The sequence below is a fragment of the Micromesistius poutassou genome, assembly GCF_964030765.1.
Source record: "Micromesistius poutassou genome assembly, chromosome: 7".
Taxonomy (NCBI): domain Eukaryota; kingdom Metazoa; phylum Chordata; class Actinopteri; order Gadiformes; family Gadidae; genus Micromesistius; species Micromesistius poutassou.
Genome location: NC_140277.1, coordinates 15,450,433 through 15,473,665, shown reverse-complemented (window position 1 = coordinate 15,473,665; position 23,233 = coordinate 15,450,433). Strand labels below are relative to the sequence as shown.

At 46.2% G+C, this 23,233-nt stretch overlaps 1 protein-coding gene across 1 annotated transcript in view; it reads right to left on the bottom strand.

Annotated features, from left to right (window-relative positions):
• chrm3a (cholinergic receptor, muscarinic 3a) overlaps window positions 1-23,233 on the bottom strand; it is a gene marked incomplete at its 3' end in the record, with an annotated part of 53,250 nt that overhangs the window by 21,146 nt on the left and 8,871 nt on the right. The window contains exon 2 of the mRNA XM_084470388.1: window positions 9,236-9,374. The remainder of the gene's footprint in view (window positions 1-9,235; window positions 9,375-23,233) is intronic.

The window sequence follows — 23,233 nt, the reverse complement described above, 5'->3', positions numbered from 1 at the left end:
ACGTTTGTTGACCTTCTGTTTTGCTATCAACACTTGCTGCTCTCTATTGCAGAATATATAAATGTATAGATATTAATTATAAAACGTATAGTGCAATTGTTCTTGGCTGCTCATCTGGCAAAGCAAGCAAATGTTTATACTTTAAGCGGTGGTAACGTGATTGATATTGCCAATAGTTATGAGATTTAATAAACATGAACTAATCAATCAATTTATGGTGTAAAAAAGATCTATAGACGAAGCACAAATAGGAACACTTGTCAGCCGAAGCCCTAGTGAAAGATTCTGAAATTAAAAAAAGCAAACCAACAATAAACAAAAAAATATATTTAGATACTTAAATTTGAAAAAAAGGGGGTCATTCATTCATCATTTTAACAAAGGGAGGGAGAGACGGATCCCATGGTCAAGCACCAAGTCATACGCAGGGGGTATTAACCTCTAAACATGTGGTGAGAGGAGGAGAGGTGGAGCAGTACACCACCGACCGACCGCAATGCAATGTCCTCCTAGCCTGCATCGCCCCATAACATGAACAACAAGGTGTGTGAGTGTGGTTGTGCGTGCACTGGGAGATGGTGTTGTTGTTGTTGTTGTCGTCGTGGAAGCTTATACCACTCTTCTCTTTCTCACTCACTTTCGAAACAAAGCCTGCAGAGGTGAATTGATATTCATGCCCAAAGCCTCACCAAACGAAGGTAGCGGCATCTCAAGTGTTTGGGGGAATGTTGTGTGTGTGTGTGTGGGTGGGGGTTAGACTACTGTGTGTGTGTGTGTGTGTGTGTGTATGTGTGTGTGTGTGTGTGTGTGTGTGCACACGTGCGTGTCTGCTTGTGTGCGTGTGCGTGCGTGCGTGCGTGCACGCGCGCGTGTGTGTGTGTGTGTGCAGGTATGTGCGTACGACGTGCATCTGTTTGCTGTTTGGATGCTGGGTGTGACATGATAGCATGGTCTGAGCCCAGTGCCTGCAGACAAGCTTGTCATTTGTTCTCCTGCCAATCAAAGCTCTAAAGTGGAGAGTGAGGCCCCCCCCCAGGGTGCAGCATGACGGGGGGTCCTGCACTCTGTGCCTTATAACGTTGGCGCACACACACGCACGCACACACACACACACACACACACACACACACACACACACACACACACACACACACACACACACACACACACACACACACACACACACACACACACACACACACACACAATCTAGACCCCTGCAGCGGGATTTGAAATACAAATGTTTGACCACACCAATGTTAGGTCATTAAAATGTATCTAGGTAGTAGTAGTAGTAGTAGTAGTAGTAGAAGTGGTAGTGGTAGTAGTAGTAGAAGGTGGTAGTGGTGGTGGTGGTGGTAGTAGTAGCAGAATAAATAATAGCAGGTAGTAATAATAGTAATAGTAATAGTACTGTAGTGCTGCGTAGTAGTAGTACTAGTAGTAATGATAATAACATATACTCATTTTCATAATCATGCAGGTTGATTAGTAGTCGTTTTACATAATCGTAATGCTGAACTAATATTGACATAATTACAGCAATCATAATCATCATCATCATCATGCCCAAAATCAATAGCCTATCATTAGCCTCAGGAAAACATGGGCCTGCTCCATCACGACTGCTCCATCCCATCCCCGTCCGTATGACACTACATCACGAGTTTTACGGCTCAAAAGGTCAGGCGAGCTTCTCCACAGATAATGACTTTGTTGAAGGACCAACGCTCTGTAAAATTACCTGCCAATGGGCCGCACACCTTTGACACGGCGCTAATCGAGAACACACCCTGAAGAACATGAAGCCGGGAGACGCTGGCTCGCCCCCGAACATCGGCGTGGTCAATAGCTGGTTATTTGCAGACGCTGCACCCGGGGACACTCGTATAATGACCAAAAGGAGTTGTGCGGAGGGTGACATTTGGACTCACCACGGCATCCATCCCAGCAGACCTCTTAAAAGGCTATTGATTCGGTGCACGTCCCATCAAGTTACAGAATTGTTTTTTTTATTACATTAATTAAAGATGCATTGGTTGGATTGACTTCCCCGAAGGCAATTTATTGCGCGATTCAGTCTCAAAACTTATTATCTCACTGGAAATTGTTTTGCAGCATTGACGCAAAAACCGGCAAACCATAACAGTAGAAACAAGACACGGACACGGATAAGGTACTGTCAAAATACAGATGCAAAAACAGGCCACGGTGAAATGAATCCGTCCCAATTGCATTGCTGATTCTGGCACAGATTAGCATGGCCTGTAAAGAATTGCTGAGATCACTAAAACAGGCTATACTAATTAAAGCCAGAATCATCAATTCAGATCTTCTGACACCTCGACCTCCATGGAGAGAGCTCCGTTCACATTGAGCCACTGCAACGTTAGAAAGGGTTAGTGAGCAAGCACGGTTAGAAGTGACTTAGAATTGAGTCGATGCTACAGTGTTCAGCTGGAAGGCTCTGGGTTCAACTCCAAATGTCTGCAGCCGACCTGTAGCCAGCTTTGAGCTAGATTACCATTAGCACTACTGATCAATAATCAATGGTGTTGTGGATAAAACTATCTGGAGAGTCCTCCAGATAGTAAAGTATTGTACAAATGCATTGCATCATAATAACATCAGGTATCAGCTGAATAATTAAAGTGCTTTACAGTTACATACATTGTTATCGCAACACATTTTTAAAAGCTGTAGAAAGAAAAAAGAAAAAATACCTTTAACATACAACACGTTTAGTCTTACGTTTGAAATAAAACAACCAGGGCCAAATGATCTTGTAGGTGGCAGTAGCTCATGAATGGCTTAAGACTTAAAAGTGGGAAGCATAAAAAGAAAATGTAACACAACTGACTTAATAATAGAATGTAGCTTAACTCAGGCAGCAGTATTATGCAACCAATACGCTGCGATGGCAACCGATCGCAGTGTGAAAAGTGTGTTCTAACATTAATGTCCAACTAAATGTGGATCACGCACATCATGTGCTCGCATGCTATTACTTGTTAAGTTATATTGTTAAACCATGACTTTCTGTTTGTAATGCACCTGCGCTAGGCCTGGGCAATAAAACAATAAATTATCGCATCGTGATAGACCAATATCAATATCAATATCTATCAATATCCATATAGATCAATATCAATATAAAACAAGAGACCAGACCACCGAATCTAGCAGCTGGGTTTGTTACACAAACACGGTTCCATACTTTACATTTACAATATTTGAGTGTTTTTCATCGTTGTATCGACATTGGAGTGTTCATCAATGAAGAACAGTGGAAGGTCATATTGAGTGTTAAACAGAAGTGTTCAAATCCAGCATGGTAATTCCTAGTCTTTTCACGTCATTTAAATGATCAATAGTTATCGATATCGATCAATGATGATCGAGTTATATCGTGATATGTCTTTCAGCCATGTCGCCCCAGGCCTAGAGCCCTAGCCCTGAATCAGTGATCACACTAAAACCTCTCTGCGTACGAGCACAGCAGCACTGTGCACGCCCACATCAGGGCCGTGCACACGGCCACATCAGTAGCGTGCACACGAACATCCTCATTGTGCACCTCACACACCCCTCAACACTGCTGATGGAAGTAATCATAGGGGAAACGCTGACTGCACTAAACTATCTCTAACACATCTTCATGATATGCTATGATGTGCTAGGTGAGGAAGCTACAGTGCATTTCCACAAAGTAGGACAATAAGCTGAAATATGACAGCATTTCGAAAAGGATATAGATTAAACATTAAGGCACAAAGCCAGAGTCTTTGTAAGGGAAGCGGTTGAATGTTTGTTTGTTGAAGGAAATGTTTACGACTGTTGACAGATTGAATTAAATATTGATGGCCCTTCAAGATAACAGTTGTAACCCCTTCAAAGTTGTTTACAGAACAGCAAAGCAAATAGATACCATATTTATTTGTCATCACAATGATTTCTTTCTTAGATAGAGTGGACGGCAGCTACACAAACAAAAGGGTCACAATTAATGCCCAGACAAACTTGCTTAAAAACGTCTTATTTGACTTGATAAAAGGGATGGTGAGTGTGAATTGAGTTACTATATTAGTCAATAATTACTGAAGCTAATAAACACACATTTCCCACAACACATTTCCAGACCACAGACCCAAAGCCCTAGTTACACCCACACACTTATCTTCAGACCAAGGGAGATATGGCTCCTCATTCTAGGGTTATAAGAAATTTTAGTATTCATCCTGTTTCATATTCACTCAGCCATTACCCTGTGAAAGAAATAGTCTAAAGTGAATTAAGTGCTTCAACATCGACCGCACACAACGCTATGTCCGAAGATATTAGGCATGACATGACTAAATGTAGCCCTAATAAAATTATATTATATTATATTATATCACCTTCATATGGTTAAAGTGTATCAGAGAACAGGTTATAGTGTAGGACTTCAATCTCCAACACAGCACCAGCGTGTAGATTTAAATCAGTTCTCATTAATAGGTGTATAATTGGTGCAGGAAACGAGGTTGAGGAGGAAATCCCCTGAAAAAAAGCATCTGTTCTTTATTCAAGCCAACATGTTAGCCCATTAGCTGTGGGCTCTCTCCGGAGGACGTCGCGAGATGAGGCAGAACATCGAAGCGGCGCACACGTCAGCCCTCACAGCCTTCCCCCCCCCCCCACCCCACACCCCCCACCTTCTTTCACTTGATTAGCATTAGCGTTTTCGTCAATCAATCCATCAATGCTATCGGCTCGATAGTATCAGCATCGCAACATCCAATTACTTTCAATCAGGAGATTAGGGCGGGCTCCTCTCCTGACAGCTTACCCCCCCCCCTACTCTGCCAACGCTGCTGTAATTAACCACTCCAAACCCAACCCCCCCACCCCCCAACCCCGCCGCCACACACACACACACACACACATTCCCCTGTCTCCTGACTCCACGCTATGCCGACCTCCTCCACAAAACATCTGATTCTGGTCTATTTCATGCCACGGTCTCATGTATAATGCACGTGTACTGAGCTGGCTGTCTGCGTCCCACGCGGTTTGCCGGGATTTATTTGGGTAGCGGCGTCCGGAAGCAGCGCCGTCTCTCCGCTCTGATGTTGCCGTGCCCATCTGCCGCGGCGATCGCGCTAAATAAAAGATGTGCCGACTTGTTCCGGAGGAAAAGCACAGGACAGTCTGGGCACACGGTGGCCCTCGGACGACAATGGTGTTTGTCTGCTTGGTTTGTGATGGGCTTGCCCCCCCCCCCCCCTGGCGCGGCTCGTGAGGTTTGTGAATGGAGACGAGGCACAGAGTAATGCATTCAGGTCCCTGGGAGGGGGAGCAAAAGGTGTCTGAGCAGGGACCGGGCTGGTCCACGGCGAGGATCGGTGCGGGAAAGACTTGTGCAATTATGGAGAAGAAAAAGTGGAGGAAAGTGCAGGTTTTTGACAAAGGTGAAAGTGGAGGAGAAAATAGAAAATTATAATTGTCATCCAGAATGGCCCCAATTTTTGGGGAGTTTTATGGGTTTAATGGCCTGCCTCTAAACCACAAAGTTGTCTGTTTGAATCTTTGCAAAGGGCCCAAAGGTCCAATGAATGCTTTCATTATATCGTGTCATTATCTCTCTCACTGCTACCTCAACTTTGGAGAGAAAGAGTGAGCATTTCGATTTAATAGACTTTGATTCCATTCTTTCATTGGATTTCCTGTCTCAGCTCAACTGCACCACGACGCCCCAGATAGAAAGAAATCATAAGCGGGCCGATTCAAAATAAAGGGTTGGAGTCGCCACCGTGAGACCTGATGCCGACCGGTGACTGAATCCCATCGGTTGGGCCCATGCACGTGCCGAGGCCTCAGGCATCAATGAATCGGGGTCGCCGGTACATTATTCACACATCAAGCAGGGGAAGCGTGGAAGTGTGCCAAGTCAAGTGTTCATCGCCAGGTGTGACTGCCATCCATCTCGGCCGTCCCTCTCCTCTAGCTGGATGTATCTGGATCCCAAGGAGCCGTCCGGAGACGACTCACTGCTTATGACAGGGACAGCTGGGCCCCGAGACGGCCAGATAAACATTGGTCAGGAGGATGCCAGCGCTCCTACAGCAGCTGTTTCTCACTCTTAGGCACACGTGGCTGTTTGGACACATCTCTCTCTCTGTGGGACGCGATCGACCAGGATCGGATTCCTCACACCTTAGTCAAACGTCTGGTTTTGCTGTTCACAGGGACGAAGAGGTGGAGGGGCACGTGTTCATCGATGGCGGAGGGGGCGACGAGTTTCCCCTGGATCATTGCGTAGTAGTGGCTCAGCCCATACTGCAAAACACGCACACGTGTGCTTGTTTATTCTGAAGGTAGATCTGAGTCCTTGAATTACTGATTAGCATATGGTTTTGGTTAATCACCATCCCTACCTCCCTTTACTGCAACACTTACACAACACGTATGCACACACATGCACACACACACACACACACACAGAGACACGCACACACACATACACACACTGATGTAGCCCCATCAGGCATAGATAGCTGTGTCTAACCTTGGGGAGACCTTGGAGGTCAACAGAACATGGATTATGACAAGGACCAACATTAGATTTGGATTTCAGATTATTTTTGACACAACACAAATCCTGGCTGCCCCAACAACAAGCACATTCCTTTCACAAATGGAATGAATAAATGACATTGATTCGGTGTAATTTCTGATGTGTCTTCACGCCGACAAAATGGGCAAATGCGATCTACAAATTACACCTGGAGATTGATGTTCTTTGTGAGGAGGCGATGTCAACAACAACACAGTAGTTGAAATCACCCCGGCCGGCCGTCACCAATAGCAAGTGACAATGGAGAGGGGGAGGTGGCGCCAGCGAGACCAACATCTGCTTAGATGAGATGCATTGCCCTGGACACACAATCAGTTCCCCAAAAATTGGATGCCAAAAGTGATTTATTGTAACTTCAGAAATCTTGCTCTCACCAGCTCATAAAAACAGTGCCGGTGTCGGCCTTCTGGGGTAACGTCTAGCCGCGGTGTGCTTCCTTCAACTCAAAACGGAAAGAAAAGGGAATGATCATCATGCCTTCTGACTAAAAGTTCCCATACTTCATTAAATACCGACTAGGGGTTCTCGCTCGACACTAATGGAAGATTGTAATGAAGGAACCTCATTAAGGGCTGTACAATATACCATATCATTATGTTAATATACACACATTTAGTGTATTTTGTGTATTTGTAATGTTGTGAAAGTGAACGTGTTTATGTAAATCTATGTGAATATATTTATGCAGATGTATTAGCCCTATTTTACCCACTTATAAATCATACAAAACAAAACTACCCTGGATCTCTAGTTTATATCTCACAGTTTATATTCAGCCATAAAACCATAATCGGGAGGAACAGTTTCCTGAACTGTCTGTAACTAAAACGTTATCAAATGAAACAATATTTATCTCGCTGGTGAATCACTATATTGTGGTGAACACAACGTTTTACTGCCAGTCTTGGCACATATTCACTGGGAGTACCTCACCAGTATACATCTCAAACCAAGCCTATTAAAACTATTTTTATTACGCTGGTTTATTACATTTCACATCCATATAAAATGCGTTGCCATATCAAACAGGCTAATTAAAATGCTTATTTCTTTACAGCGAAGCCTCACTCAATTTCACATGCCACAATGAAAACACTCAACGTGTCAATGTTTCCACTGCACCAAATGTAAACTTCCTGCATAAAATGAACAGCGATGGGAGGGACATTGCTACCGCTTTTTGATCAGATCAGTGTTCCTAATCATCGTCTTATATACAAAACTCACTCATTTCATGACTCATCCAATGAAAATATACACACGGCTAGAGTCAACAATGGCCAAGAGCACTACAGTGTATGACGGGTCTCATGTGATATTGGCTTGCTGGTGTTGGCTGGTTGAGCGGTTGGGTCATGTTTTAAGAACGGATCGGTGACACGTCTTTTTAACACCGCGCTACAACGGCATAACATTCCTCACAGTCCCGGGTTTGATTCCATAGTGGCCTAATTGTAGGTCGACGTCCTCAGACAAATGACGATTTAAGACACACACGCACAGACACACACACACACATGCAGGCACACAGTATTGGCAAATTCTCTTTACTACAATTGTTCGTGTTATATTGTATTTTGAACATGCCTCTGACCAATTAAGTCAAACTCCTAACATTCATCACACATCTAAAGATTTCACCTTTTTGATGTGAAATCACAGCAAAGAAAACCTCAATTGTCTTATTAGATGAGAGTCGATACGTCTTCCCTATAGTGGTTCCTATACCATTAGAAAATATGATCAAATATACATACAATCCAATTCCTCCGATGTGCATTTTCACTGCTGTATTGACTGCATTGACCGACTCGCTGCTGTGGGAACCAACCACAACACCATCAGACAGCATCTACCTCAAAAACATCAGAGGGCAAAACTCGGGGGTTCCTACGTGTTGGTCATGCGCCAGAGACACAGAGAGCCTTAAGCTCCTCAGCCCGGGGCGGAGTCACAGAGCGGTCCTAGCCTGGTAGAGCATGACCCCCCCCCCCCCCCGTCGTGCTTATTGAACACTTCCTGCTCAAGCCCCTGAATCCCCCGGCCACTTAAAAAAAAAAACAGATATTCTGGTGGCTGTGGCTTGAGTGGTATTCGGCTCGGCATGAATTGCCGCCGAGTCTTGCACGCGGGCGGATTAGACGTTACTATAGGGATCAACAGAAAACCACAGCACTACTACCGTAGGATAAAGCTCAACTTCTGCCTTTAATGTCTTGTATTCATGTCCATGGATCCTGCTGTTGGAAAAAAAAAAACACTCAGAAAAATCGACTCAAACATCGACAGAGAGAGCGAGGTCCCTCGTTCAATCGTCTTCCGCCTAGTGATTGGTTTGTGGTGATTGAGGCGGAGGCAGCGTCGCCCCAATCTCCAACAGCTCAGACGGAGGAAACCTTCAGACAGAAATACGACTCTGAGCGAAAACCGAGATAAAGATGATTGTCATTTACGGCTTTGATCTGCTTGTTATTCACTCGGGGGAACAGGGGGAACAGTCTAACAAGCCCCCGACGGAGGGCGCTAATGTGTGTGGGGTTGGTGGGTTGGTGGTGGTGGTGGTGGTGGTGGTGGTGTTAATACGATGGATCCGAGGATCATGGTGTCACGTCTACTCACCGAATGTTTTGGGGAAGTGGCGTGCGGGGAGGTCAGCGGTCGGCAGGCGGCATCGGGGTGTGGCGGCCGGGCGCTTCTGGCGGGGGTGCATGGTTATCCACCGCCGGCCGGGTGGAGGAGGTGGTGGAGGAGGTGGTGTCTGGGGGCCAGGCGGAGAGCAGAGAGGGGCACCGACGGTGACACAGAGACAGAGAGAGGGAGCGAGAGAGAGAGAGAGAGAGAGAGAGAGGAGACGGAAAGGGAGAGAAAATACAATGAGGATGAGACACGGCTAGATGTGACAGGAATGCACATACACACACACACACACACGATACACTACCACACACACACACACACACAAACATATAAACGCACACAAGTCAAATAAATTAAACACACACACCTACTCACTCACTCTCTCTCTCTCTCTCTCTCACACACACACACGCTCTGGTACAACTAAAAACATGTTGAATACAAAAACACACACTCATTCTCTCTCACACACTCTCTCACTCACACATACAGACACAAACTCACACACACACACACCAAATAAATTAAACACAAACACACACACACTCACTCTCTCAACCTATCAAACACACACACACACACACACACACACATACACTCCCACACACACACACACACACACAAGCATGTGCGGATGTATCCAAATTAGGGAGTTGACCCCCGTTGTCTGACTTCTGCAGAAGATGGAACCATTTAGAAGGTAGGAAAAGCAACGGCAGCGTGTCTGCGCGCTCCGAGGTACCGTCACATGTTGTTGCCCTTGGCAGGCCAACAGAGGGAAACGCTTCTCCTGCTCATCTGGAGGAGTCAAAGCCCGCCGATGAGTGACCGACTCACAGAACCGTCCAAAGTACACCAGAACGGCTCACGAGCGCACTCCCACCGCGCGACCTGACCATCTTCAGCACAGCGCCGTTCATGGGATCCGACGGGCGTACTTATTTTTTTTTATTTTTCACGCAATGCGCCTTAATCAAGGATGTGCTCAGGTCGCGGAGCTACCATTTCCCTACTGGATAATATCCGTCAAACGGAAGAATGGCACGTCTTCATCTTCCCCGGAGGAGCGTCCCAGGCCTTATATAGCCTGGGTCTAGCGGGCCTGCCTTGCTGCACATAGCTGGATCTGGCCCGGGGCAAGGGGAGAACAGGCTTAAGAAAGCTCATTAAAATACGCCCGTAAGTCTCAGCGGACGAAGGCGACGCGGACGCCGCTGCCGTGGATAATAATCAGCGCGCACATTTTGTTGTTGTACACACACAAACATAAACACGCAAAGAGACACACAAACTAAGGTTGAACAGTGCACGCGCACGTGCGGAGGCAGACAAACACAAACACAGATAATGATAGGGTAGGGACCGGAAGGTTAAAGAGCGTTATTAATAATTCAAGGATAAACAGACACGGCCGAAGCAAACGCCACGGCCAACTTTCTCCCTCCGTGTTTCATTTGCAATGACACACACCCAGGGTCAATCGGGAAAACATCTCACCTCCAACTTCTCACCTCTATCTATTGCTGGCTGGATATGTGTGTTTATGTGTGTGTGTGTGTGTGCGTGCGTGCGTGCGTGCGTGCGTCTTTGTGGCAACCTTTGTCAAATAAGTGCTGACAATAGTAAAAAAAAAAATAATAAAATCTTTTTATAGTACTAAAATAAAAAAAGCAAGGCACCGCTCCAGCTTCCCCCCCAGCCCTGAGCTGTGATTGGGGGGGAGGGGGGGGGAAGATGTTTAGCATCCTCTTTAACGCCAGTGACCTACCGGCTCAGGAAGGCCGGTCTTAAGTCTCTCTCAGCGGGGGTGAAGGGCCCCTCATGCCTGAAGCATCGTGTCCCAAGCTGCGCAACAAGCCCGACAATACAACCTCCATGTTGGGACGCCGGTGGGATTATCAGACGGATGTGGATGTGATAGAGTCTTCTCATGTTGGGTGTGCTTCTATCTTTTAATGGATACCTGAAGATGTGCTCCCCTGGCAGAGCGAGGGCACAGCAGATCATTCTCAAACACTGTTTTAATGAAGCAGCTGCTGCCTTGCACACACACACACACACACACACACACACACACACACACACACACACACACACACACACACACACACACACACACACACACACACACACACACACACACACACACACACACACAAACACAGCCCTGTCTACGGTACAGATGGGAGCACGGATACACATACACACACACGCACACACACACACTGTCCTGTCTATAATACAGATGGGAAAACGCACGCACACACACATAAACACTGTCCTGTATAAAATACAGATAGGAGCGCAGACACACACACACACACACACACACACATACAAATACTGTTCTGTCTACAATACAGATACACACAGAAAAATACACACACACACACACACACACTAAGTCACAAACACACATAAAGCACGTCACAACACTAAAACATGTCCGGGCTATCTAAAGGGCACTAGAGCAAGGGCCTTCACCTCAACGGAGAATCTTCCAGCAGTAAATCATAGGCAGCCTATTCACCATTACACGTTGATATCATATTTCAACAATTGCTTTGTGTTCCCTGTCCCTGCCAGCTACAAGACGGATGGCAGTACGTACGCCCTTGATTCGTGTGTCTGTATTTAAAACACACTGCTGGCCGCATGGCGAGCGTGACCGCAAAGGACTAGAAGGGAGGTCTCGAAACCGTTCTGTTGTAAAACTGATGCACGGTGCACACACACACACACACACACACACACACACACACACACACACACACACACACACACACACACACACACACACACACACACACACACACACACACACACACACACACACACACACACACACACCGTCTCCGCTCCGGTAATCACGTCTCCCGTACCTCTGTCGTAACTCTCTCATTGCCTATACGGCCCCTCTTGAAAGGGTAATCAAACACAGGACTCGGAGGAGGATGAGGAGCTCCTTGAGGGCTGCTTGCCGGCGCTCAGTCCAGTCCAGTGTCCTGGCTGATGATGATGTAATACTGGGAGGACAGCACTGTATGGATACAGTCTTGAGTGGCAGGTGCCTAGAGAGTTTATTTCTGTTCGTGTTCGTGTGTGTGCGAGTGCGCCCCAGTGTGTGTGTGTGTGTGTGTGTGCGTGTGCGTGCGTACGTGTGTGTGTGAGAGCATGTGTGTGCGTACGTGTATGCACCCCAGTGTGTGTGTGTGTGTGTGTGTGTGCGAGTGCACCCCAGTGTGAGTGTGTGTGTGCATGTGCATGCATACGTGTGTGTGTGTGAGCATGTGCGTGCGTACGTGTATGCACCCCAGTGTGTGTGTGTGTGTGCGAGTGCGCCCCAGTGTGAGTGTGAGTGTGTGTGTGCATGTGCGTGCATACATGTGTGTGTGTGTGTGTGTGTGTGAGCATGTGTGTGCGTACGTGTATGCACCCCAGTGTGTATGTATGTGTGTGTGTGTGTGTGTGTGTGCGTGCGTGCGTGCGTACATGTATGCACCCCAGTGTGTATGTGTGTGTGTGTGTGTGTGCGTTTCTGTACATGTTTGTGTGTGTATGAGAAAGAGCCTGCGTGTCTGCCGTGGTCAGACCCCACAGCTTGTGCTGAAGCCAAGGTCATCCGTCCCCATAGTGGTGACACACATGGAGCCAGACGGAGACTCTCGCCTCGACGCGCTCCATCTGCTCCTGCCCGTTAAAGAGAGGCTACTTAACATGCAGCGCAAAGACGCCGTGTGTGTGTGTGTGTGTGTGTGTGTGTGTGTGTGTGTGTGTGTGTGTGTGTGTGTGTGTGTGTGTGTGTGTGTGTGGACGCATCTTCATTCAATGTCTTTTGAATTAGGTCAGATAACAGAGTACGGAGGACGGGCTACTATGGAGATGATTCAAGTCGTCTTCATGACGATACTCGGGAGAACAGAAACCGTTTGTTAGCGTTTGGCTAAAAATGGACAATAAAGTTGGTGCGGGTGGTCCGCCTAGCCGACTGGCCAGTTCCTTCCGAAAAACGGCTAAAACAGAAAAAAACAACTCAATGACCATTTCGCTTTTAAGTTAAATGAGGTAATTTCATTTTTACATGAGATTTTTAAAATTTGACGTGAGTAACTGAAAGGTAATTCTCCCTTAAATAATCACGAGGCACAGAAGGCAGAGGTGTGGAGTAGTTTTGGGATGGAGTGGACTGTACCTGATTTGATGGGCGGCAGGAGAGAATATGAAGAATATGAGAATATGAAGTTGAATGCTTGGCGGGGGGGGGGGGGGGGGGGTCAGGAAAGGTTCTCATACTATATTTAGTATTTTCATACAATTTTCCATCCAAGGCGGTGTGGTGCTTCATCATAAGTCGGACTAAAGAAGAAATGCTCTGACCTTTATTCCCCGACTGGAAAAGTGAATGTGAGCAGTGCTGAACTCTGATGCCCACCACTGACTGACTCCCAGAGACATCTTCATTATTGATATAGGCTAGGCCATTGTATGTGTGCGTTTTCTGTGTAAATAGTGTGTGTGTATAATATGCGTTTGTGTGTGTGTATAATGTGTGTGAAGTTTGTGTAGCATGTGCAGAGCGCGTACACCAGTGCACGTGCACGCGTGTGCTTATGCGCGTGTGTGCATCTGTATAACGGCGTTTTTTAGTATTTCACACACATCAATATTACATGATATACTTGTTCTACACATACTGACCATACTGCCAAAGGAACAATCTCCCTGGAACCCGCCCCAGGTTCTTAGTTCCCTGTGGGGTCCGCACCGTGAGTCACTCCCCGGTAGATGGGGAGCGCTCAGATGACCTTCTCAGCGTGGTATGGCAAGGCCCCCTCGGAGACGCGTTAGAGGGATAAATGAATCAATTGAAGTCTGTCTCCACGGCCCTTTAAGATCCTTAATAAAACTAAGTGCGTTTCCGAATCCAACTATGCTACTATTATTATCATCGGGATGATCCGTCTGTCTGTGTGTCTGCGTGTGTCTGTGTGTCTGTCACATCCATCAGGCTACGTGAACCGACTCTGGCTCTAGGTTTGGGGGTAAACGTCGTAATATCTTATGAACGGCGTGGTCCCTGGGAGTCGACGCTTTCCAGCAAGTGACTCAAAAGCTTTGGCGACGGAACGGCTTTGGTGTCGACGTTTCAGGGACGTGCGTAGCGAGGAGAAGAGGGCTCACTAATGGCACCGTACGAACTGTACTGTTGTGCCCTAAACAACCGCTCAGAGTGAAGGGCACGCTAATGCATTACACCATTAACTCGACGCTGTCGACTATCGAACTACCAACAAGAGAGGACATCAAGGACAATGTGTCTGTGTGTGTGTGCGCACGTTCGTGCGGGCGTGCAATGCATACACACAGACACAACAACACTCTTTTGGCAGACGCACACACACTCACACACACACACACACACACACACACACACAAAAACACTTTCTTTTGGCCAGTTTCTTTATCTTGACGTCCGGATTTAACCAGATTAAAATATATCTTCTTGAGGCAGGAAATAAGAGCTTTGTGTGAATCTTGATACAGCAAAAGTCTGAAATACCCGTCTTTTGTTTTGAAATAGAGAAATGGAAGGCAGACAGAGGGAGATTACACAGGTGAAGTTTAAAGACGGATGACTTATTCAATTCATGGCGGTGGCAAAGGTGTGCTAAGTGCTCTTGTGGTGCAGTAAAAAGATAATAAGAATAACTTCTATGAGAGGTTGTTCACTGCGAAGGTGTTGCTTTTGTCACATCAAAGCTGTGAAGAAACTAGATTGAGACGCATTCTCTTTCATCCTTAAAAAAACATATTTGCATTACCAAAGATGATCTACACTATAGAACACATAATGATGCAATTTAGTTTTTCTTTATATGTATTGTTGCAGATAAGTAAGACCAATGGGAAACCATGCTGGGATTAAGTTGTGTGTTATCTGACAATCTTTTCTAGAAAGTGTCTTGATGGGTCAGGAGTGAGGAAAACGTTGGACATTAAAGCGTTGGTAAATTAACAATCCCAGCACGCTTCGTAAACCATTAACCTCTCAGCACTACCTGGTCACCTAATGTTAATTGATATTTTATAGTGTATATTCATGTGCGTGTGCATATGTGTGTGTGTGTGTGTGTGTGTCAGGTGTGTGTGTGTGTATTGGTTGGCTGATGGATTCTCTTTGATTTATTAAGATGTTCATTCGTGTGCAATGTTTGATGAACTGAGTGAATGAAATTCACTCAGAGTGTTGCAAGGATCACTTTGAGGATATTTCAACAGGAATATTAAAGACTTTGAATTTTCTTTTTACATTTGAAGACACAAGGAAGGGAATAAAAAAAAAAAAACTTGCAAAATGTGGTCAAAGGAAAATTTGACTCAACCTTAAAAGACTTCCTCAATATAAACACCTAACTGCTCCGTTCAAACAAATACATTTGGCGAGCTTCAACCCAGCTCATAAAGACGTCCACTCATAAAGGAAGACATCAGATTATTGTTTGCACATTGATTCATATCAATGTACGGATGAAAAAACGTCTCATACCACGCCCCGTGGAGCACATTCAACGGCGAGGTGGACACGGACAGCCAACGGCAACGCAGCAGTAGTTTAACGTGGATGTATCGCCATCCAGACGTTGTTCAAACGTGTCGTTTACCTTTTTGGACCACAGAGGTCAATGTTAATGGTCGGCGTTTAGGCTTTCGACGGCGTACCGGCGGCAGCTTGGCTGACACTCAACAAGCCATGTGCATCCTCCCCTGCACCTAGAAGGAGAATCCCCCCGACTGGGGACTGCTGCCTCCTACCCGGGTCTCTGCTCTCCGGGAATGAAGGCATGTTGCTATTAGGCATTCCACACACTAATCTGGATCGCTTGATCCGGAACGTGTGTGAGTGTGAGTGTGTGTGTGTGTGTGTGTGTGTGCGTGTGCGTGTGTGTGTGAGTGTGTGCGTGTGCGCGTGTGTACTTCGAGGCCTATCACAGCTGTTATTGCTATCGTTATTATCTCATGTTGAATGCCAAACACGGGGGCCGGTATAATATATGTAGATATGATGGTCCGACTTAGTCCTTCAAAGTGAATCGCATGTTAGGAAAACATTTGCTGTTCTGGGTACCAATTAAACCAAATGAAAGGCAGGGTCTTAGGTCAAGTACGCTGTTCCCTAGTGCACCTGTTTATCCATTAGTACTTAAGCCATAGAGCAGGGGGAGAGAGAGAGAGAGAGAGAGAGAGAGAGAGAGAGAGAGAGAGAGAGAGAGAGAGAGAGAGAGAGAGAGAGGGAGAGAGAGGGAGAGAAAGAAAGAAAGAGGAGATATAGAGACGTACCGATGGATACAGGGACAGAATAAGAGATGGGAGCAAAAAAAAAAATATATATATATATAGAGAGAGAGAGGGAGAGAACGAGAGCGAAAGAGAGAGACGAGCAACATGCACGGATCGGGAAATAGAGAGAAGTGCAATGGAGAGACGGAGCGAAAGAGAGGAGAGGGAAAGCAGAGCAACAGATAGGGAGTATACCGATGCAGTCGTGCAAGTATAAGCACGGCTGCTGCAATCCTTGAGACTTTGTCACAGTTCAAAGATGCAATCTGACATGAGATGGTGGTGGTGGTGGTGGGGGTGGGGGTGGGGGGTTAGAGAGGGGGCATGGTATAAGAAGACATGTATTTTTTACATAAGTGCTTGCATCTTAGGAAGAACAGTTTTTTGGCACACAAGAGCAAATGATCGTTGAAGACATCCTGGGTTTTTGCATGTGAAAATATGTGCTCAACTAATCATACTTATCCCCGCCTACATAGTCACGAAAACAACATTAACCCTGACCTTGAAAACACAACACAGCTCCTCATAAAGAAGACCTTAAGAGTGCATAAGGGCGTACAATTACTAAAGCCCCACTGTGGGCTGAGGAAGTGTCAAAGACAACCGGTGGAACACTTATGGTTTTAAGGGAGATTGGATGTAGGGGGCAAAACACTTTTGTCCTTCTCCAGTGACACAAGCAAGGCCGTTCTGCACCACACACACAAACACACACTTATGTAAAATACAGTGTGAAAATCTTGCATGAAAGGAATAAATGGCGTGAAAGGAAATCAGAAATAGACTTGGAGTGGACACAACTTTTTAAATTTGTGGAGACGGATGCCTCCATCTAGTTCATAATAGTTGCAATCATCCTTTCTAGATACGAAACGATGGACAAAATCGACTCAGACAGTCTGATTATAGCCTTCCAATTCAACCCTTATTACTGTTCAACCGCAAGATAACAAAACAACCTATCGCCACGTGCCAACGTCAAACCGGATCATTTGTCCTGCTCTAAAGAAGAAGACCGGAGCCAATCCAGCGCCGGCGCAGCAACGGAGCCGTGAGCCAGCTAAACGACCGTTTCCCCCGTCAGATGGAGACAGTTGGAAGTATCTTCAGGCTTCCTGCTCACATAGGACCACTTAGAGCTGTGAAGTGCCTCCCGAAACGATGACAGAGAAAAACGGACTTGCTGGGGATAAATACATTCGCAAGTTAGCAGAAACAAGGCCAACGTCCCGACGCCAAAAAGATAAATCCACACGATGAGCCCGGGCTAATTATACACGCCGCGCGCCGAGTTTGTGTTGCGGGCTTTGCGAAAAAAAAACGAACAGAGCTCTGTACTGTTACCATTCTCACACACATTCTGGGGGCCTCTCTTTCGCTTCGTGTTGTTATTGTGGTGGTGTTTTTGACACATGTACCGCGTTATCGCTCTGTTGCTACGGGGAGAATAGGAAGAAAGACGGACGGATATTTGAGCAAATCATGTGAAAATGTGTCTTGCCTGGTTTGGCAAGTCGTGTCGTAAACACAAGTAGGAATGAAGACGTCTTGATTCATTATTTTTGGCCCAGACGCACTGGAAAGAGAAGTTAGAAATAAATAGAATCGAGATAAGATGGGCCCCCCCATGTCGACGCTGCGGACACTCCACACACACGGCCAGAGGTAAACGCACTCCTAATGAGATAGCTCGTTCCCAAGAACAAGAACTGGCCAACGACAAATGACCCCAAACACAACACTCCTTCCATGGGGCTACAGCTTTTTGGCAGCTGGGAGAATATTAGCAATTAGGCATCCAGAATCCCTGTGCCTCTGTGACAGGGGGAGGCGTAGCAGCAGCTGAGCCTCTGCTTTGGGCAGGGCCACGGGGGTAGTGGGGTAGAGAGAGGGGGGGGATGGGTGACAGACAGATGGGGGACGAGCAGTACCGATGTTTTCTTATTAAAGGCAATTTCTCCTCAGCAGGAGAGTAGAGCAGGTGTGTTTGTGTGTGTGTGTGTGTGTGTGTGTGTGTGTGTGTGTGTGTGTGTGTGTGTGTGTGCGTGCGTGCGTGCGTGTGTGTATATAACATAATGGGGTTGTCAAGGTTTGCGTTTTAGAGTCAGAGTCAGAGTCAGAATAAAGCCAGAACATGTTTATCTCATCGTGTGTTGATCGGATCGCAACCAGAACCTCAAACACCTTCAGAGAGTAAATATACCAAGGGAGAAGGTAACACAGCACTGGATTGGTTCTGTCCACAAGGAACCGATGGTGTTCTGATGCGGTTCTGTGATAAGATTTCATTACCCATCAATCGTTGGACTGCAAACGATCGCAAAACGCAACAGGTGTCGTCAGAAAGCCAACACATATTTATGTGTTGGCGACAGGCGTCTTCAGCAGCGCCTAAATGGATCCATCGTTCAGTGGAGCAGACAGAGCGGTCCGCCTGCCCTCTGTCTGACCAGGCATTACATCCTCTGCTGAATGACTTCAGCATGCTGCAAGCTACTGAGGCAAATTAATGGTCCATCCTACTAACTATAAACAGAGAGCCAGTGATGGTACACACAATTGATTTTAAACCAATCCGCAGCACGGCAGTTATGAAAGCACGGGTCATGTTTGTTCTCACGCCCACATAATCTTTAATAATTATGAAGGAAGACAAAAACGAAAAAAGATCTTTGGAAATATGACAATCTACGTAAATCCAAAAGCAGTTCAACAGTCATTCATCGGGAATGTGATCCCATGCAAATCACTTTCCCTCCCGGATCCGATTCATAAGAGAGCTACTTTCCATCTTCTGTTTTTAAGTGAGGTCCTGGATGTAATGCTGGCCAGACTGCCTTGCCGTGCGGTCAGATGTGGACACAGCCACAGTCGTAGGTTATCCTTCTGTTTCTGTGTTTATACGCACCACTTCATGCCGGGAAACTGTAGGATGACAAATGACATGGAAATTCAGAGATTCATAACAGTGTCACCGATACAGGCACGTTTTAATTTCCCCTCTCCGGAGAGCCAAGGAATTCTAGGATCATTAAGAGGTAGCGGTTTGAAGTTGAAGCGACCGATGATGGATTTCATTGGTGGTTTCTACTCCCAGTTGCAGTTGATTACTTCAGGGAATATATTGATCAAATCATAACTGACTGTGTCGGTAACCAAGATGATCATTAGCAAGCTCAAAAATATAGGGTAAGATATATATATATTGTGAAAATATATTAGATATATTGTTTTACTGGTAGAATGCCCAATACCTCAATTACACATTGTAAGTATAGCTCAAGTTCCACGCCAGTCACTGGCAACTACTTATAATCTAGAAAGAAAAAAAAAATGCTGGACAAAAATGACAAAATATATGAAGGTAAATAAAGTAGAAAGCATACATTTTATTAGAGGGTGATACTGTAAATACTCTAATAAACGAAATCCAAGGACACAAAAAAAAATCAAATTATGTGCAGATCCACTAATGTGCAAAACTGAAAGTTAGAAGCAATTATGAGGTAGAATATCTATTTTAAAATAATTGTATGATAATAAGGTTCTAAAGTGAATGTCAGAAACCCCATAAGGTTGAGAAGCCTGACGGCTCCAAGATAGAACCTGTCCTTCAATCTGCTGCTCCGCGTACGGCTACTCCTCTATCACCTGCCAGCGTGCGGCAGAATGAAAAGTTAATGCGCTAGGTGGAGGCGGTGCTCATAGGAAGTCCTTATAGGGCCGTACCTTCCAGGTAAAACAGAGAATGGGACATGACTTGATTAGGTCAAATCATGAATAGTTAAGTTTTAATCAAGCGGGGCCAAGAAAAAGGTCTAGCGATCATCGGAAACCCACCCAGGCGAACAGTACCACCATGTCAGCACATCCACACCGTGGCCGGTGTTGTGTGTCAACTTCACCCGATTGAACGCACCAGCAGTCGCAGTGAGCCATATCTCTCGACTCCCTCTCCACCCGCTCACCTCCCTCAATCCGACGAATGGCTGAGCATTGATTTACAGAAGAATCATGAGCGGGGTAAATATAGGATCAGCGATGTCGCTGTAGGTCCCGTTGTCACGGCGGACCATCTGCATATGTCAGGCTGATGGATTGAGCAGGGAGCAGAGATCGACCGTCCCTGCTGGTCAGACCAGCCTCGCGCTCCCAGTCTGACTCAAGTCTTGTCCCGACCGCTGACTGATGGCTGCAATAAATAGGAATGCGCCCATGAAATCCCAATGACCCCCCCCTGACCCCAAAAACCCCAGTGCAGGCGTTTTAAACATGAGAGAACGAAAGAAAAATCAATGATAGGAAGTGTATGCTTTATAATATCCCTCACATGTAATGAAAGATGTAAAGTTTAAATAGTAAAATAAAATGTCCAGCTTTTCTCACAAATAATTGCTTGTAAAGGATCATAATAATAACAACCATTAAAAATATGTTGAGCATTGCTCCATAGCTTATAATTTAAGTTTTACATACTAAAAGTTAACTGTTGAACTGGGTATGCATGCATGTAAAGACGAGTCTACATTTTGCCTGAATAGACCGCACAAAGTGCTTTGTGCGGTTCTAGCTAAGAAAAGTTATTTTTCATATCGTATCAAGTCGCTACTCAAACACAGTGAAGTAGCACACTTTGTCATGTTCCACAACTTGTCAAACAGGCTTTTACGAGACGCGTAATGCCTGGACAGCCAGCATATTCCCTTTATATAATAAACATTAAAGCACACAATCCAGCGCCGTTGGAGTCGGAGACGTCATTAAACACAAAAAACCCAAATAAAAGACGTAGTTGGCTCTTTACCCCTTCAGTTTAGAAAGTGTAAGAACACACCGGTGAGCGAATTAAAAACCAAAGGAGCCCGATACCATGGTTGTGTACAGTGTAAACGGACTCCGACACGTCCTGATTATGATGTATGCACAGCAAAGTGCTGTGCTGCTCCCCAGCCCAACTTTCTGCCAGAGGTAAGAGGGACAGAGGCCTCGTAACCCAGCCCAGGAAGCAACTGGAAGTCTTCCTTCCACTTGATCTTTAAAGGACTGTTTATCATTACAATGCATGGGCTTCAGAATGATTCATGTAAAAACATTTGTGTAAAGTTCCGAGGTATAAAGTTTAGAGTATTCTTCTCGGCGCAGATGGGACGCTGCCAATTACACCCGCCGGTAATTGAAATAGCAGCCACGCAGACCTGCACTGACTCATTTGTATTAATTATGTTTATTTATATGCATCAGCCGTCATAATTCAGGATTCAACAAAACGGGCCAATGAACGGTGACGGCCGTTTACAGGAATCCGGCTCCACTGAAATGAGCCTTCACTGAAAGCCGCCATGTTGCAGACTCTTCTCTCCTGCTGTTCTCGAGAACCCTTCAGCGCCCTCCTCCCCTTACCACAACGCCTTCAAGAACCTTTCAAGAAGTTCTGGCGCGCCGGGGGGGGGGAAAGGAAATAAAAGACACCGGCAGAGCGCATGTTATGGAACGACTCGGCGGCCTATATCGTGTGTGTACATCCAATTACAACCATCGTACGGTGGGCGTGAAACGTTCACAGCCCCTTAGGGGCGTAGCTGCAGCCTGCTCCATAAGCAGCATAAACTGTGTAGCGTATGATTGCGTTTCAATAAAAAGACGAAATAACTGACCGGGGACCGCCCAGCCAATCAACCGCTTTGACCTTTTCATTTAATATGGCGCTGCCAGCGGTGTTTGACTCATCCCCGCCTCCAACTCTCCCCGACTTTACCCCCTAAATCAACTCTATTTATTCACTGGAAGCTTTCCGTGTTGACCAGGGCTTCTTCGCCGGTTTCCCCTTTTCTTGACATCCAATTGGATCTAAAACAAAATTAAAACTGCAGCCAAACTTCAACCTCCACTGATCCCAGCTGATCCTCAATGATCATTATAAGAACTTCTGGGAAAATTGCAGCCCACGCACACACACACACACACACACACACACACACAGACAGACAGACAGACAGACAGACAGACAGACAGACAGACAGACACACAGACACACACACACACACACTCACGACCAACCCCTGGGACACCCTCCTGATGAACCATGTCATTACTCTCCCAAAAAGCATTTAATGATGTGCCAATTTACACACATTCCTGGGCCCCGGGACCACATCCAGATCCTCTGCACTGTGCTGAATGGAGGTGACCCCGGGGAGAAAGGAACGCGCCAACACACCCCCATCCATCCTCTCCTCCCCCCCGGGTGAGGAAGCCAAGCTAAGGTAGCTCAAGAGCCCCGGTGGTGATTGGGGGGCGTGGGGGGGGGGACGGGACGGTGATGAATGGTGTAACTCAGTGCTCTGACTCAGCGTCTGAATGACTCAGCGTCTGAACATGTGTCTGTACCCTACGTTGTGACCTGGTCCTGACAGGACCTCTCCGAGACCCAACACGCTCTTCTAGTTCTAGTTCATCCGTTTGCAACGAGACCTGGAGCTTTGTAGCGTACGCGCGCTCATGCCGGCGGTGGGCGCGGTGAAACGAGCCCATCCACATGCAGCATCTCGGTGGGGGAGGGGGGGGGGTGAGGTTGTATCATCTTTCCCGTCGCCTTGCATCACAGATAAGAGGCAGCCTTCAAACGTGTATATATATATA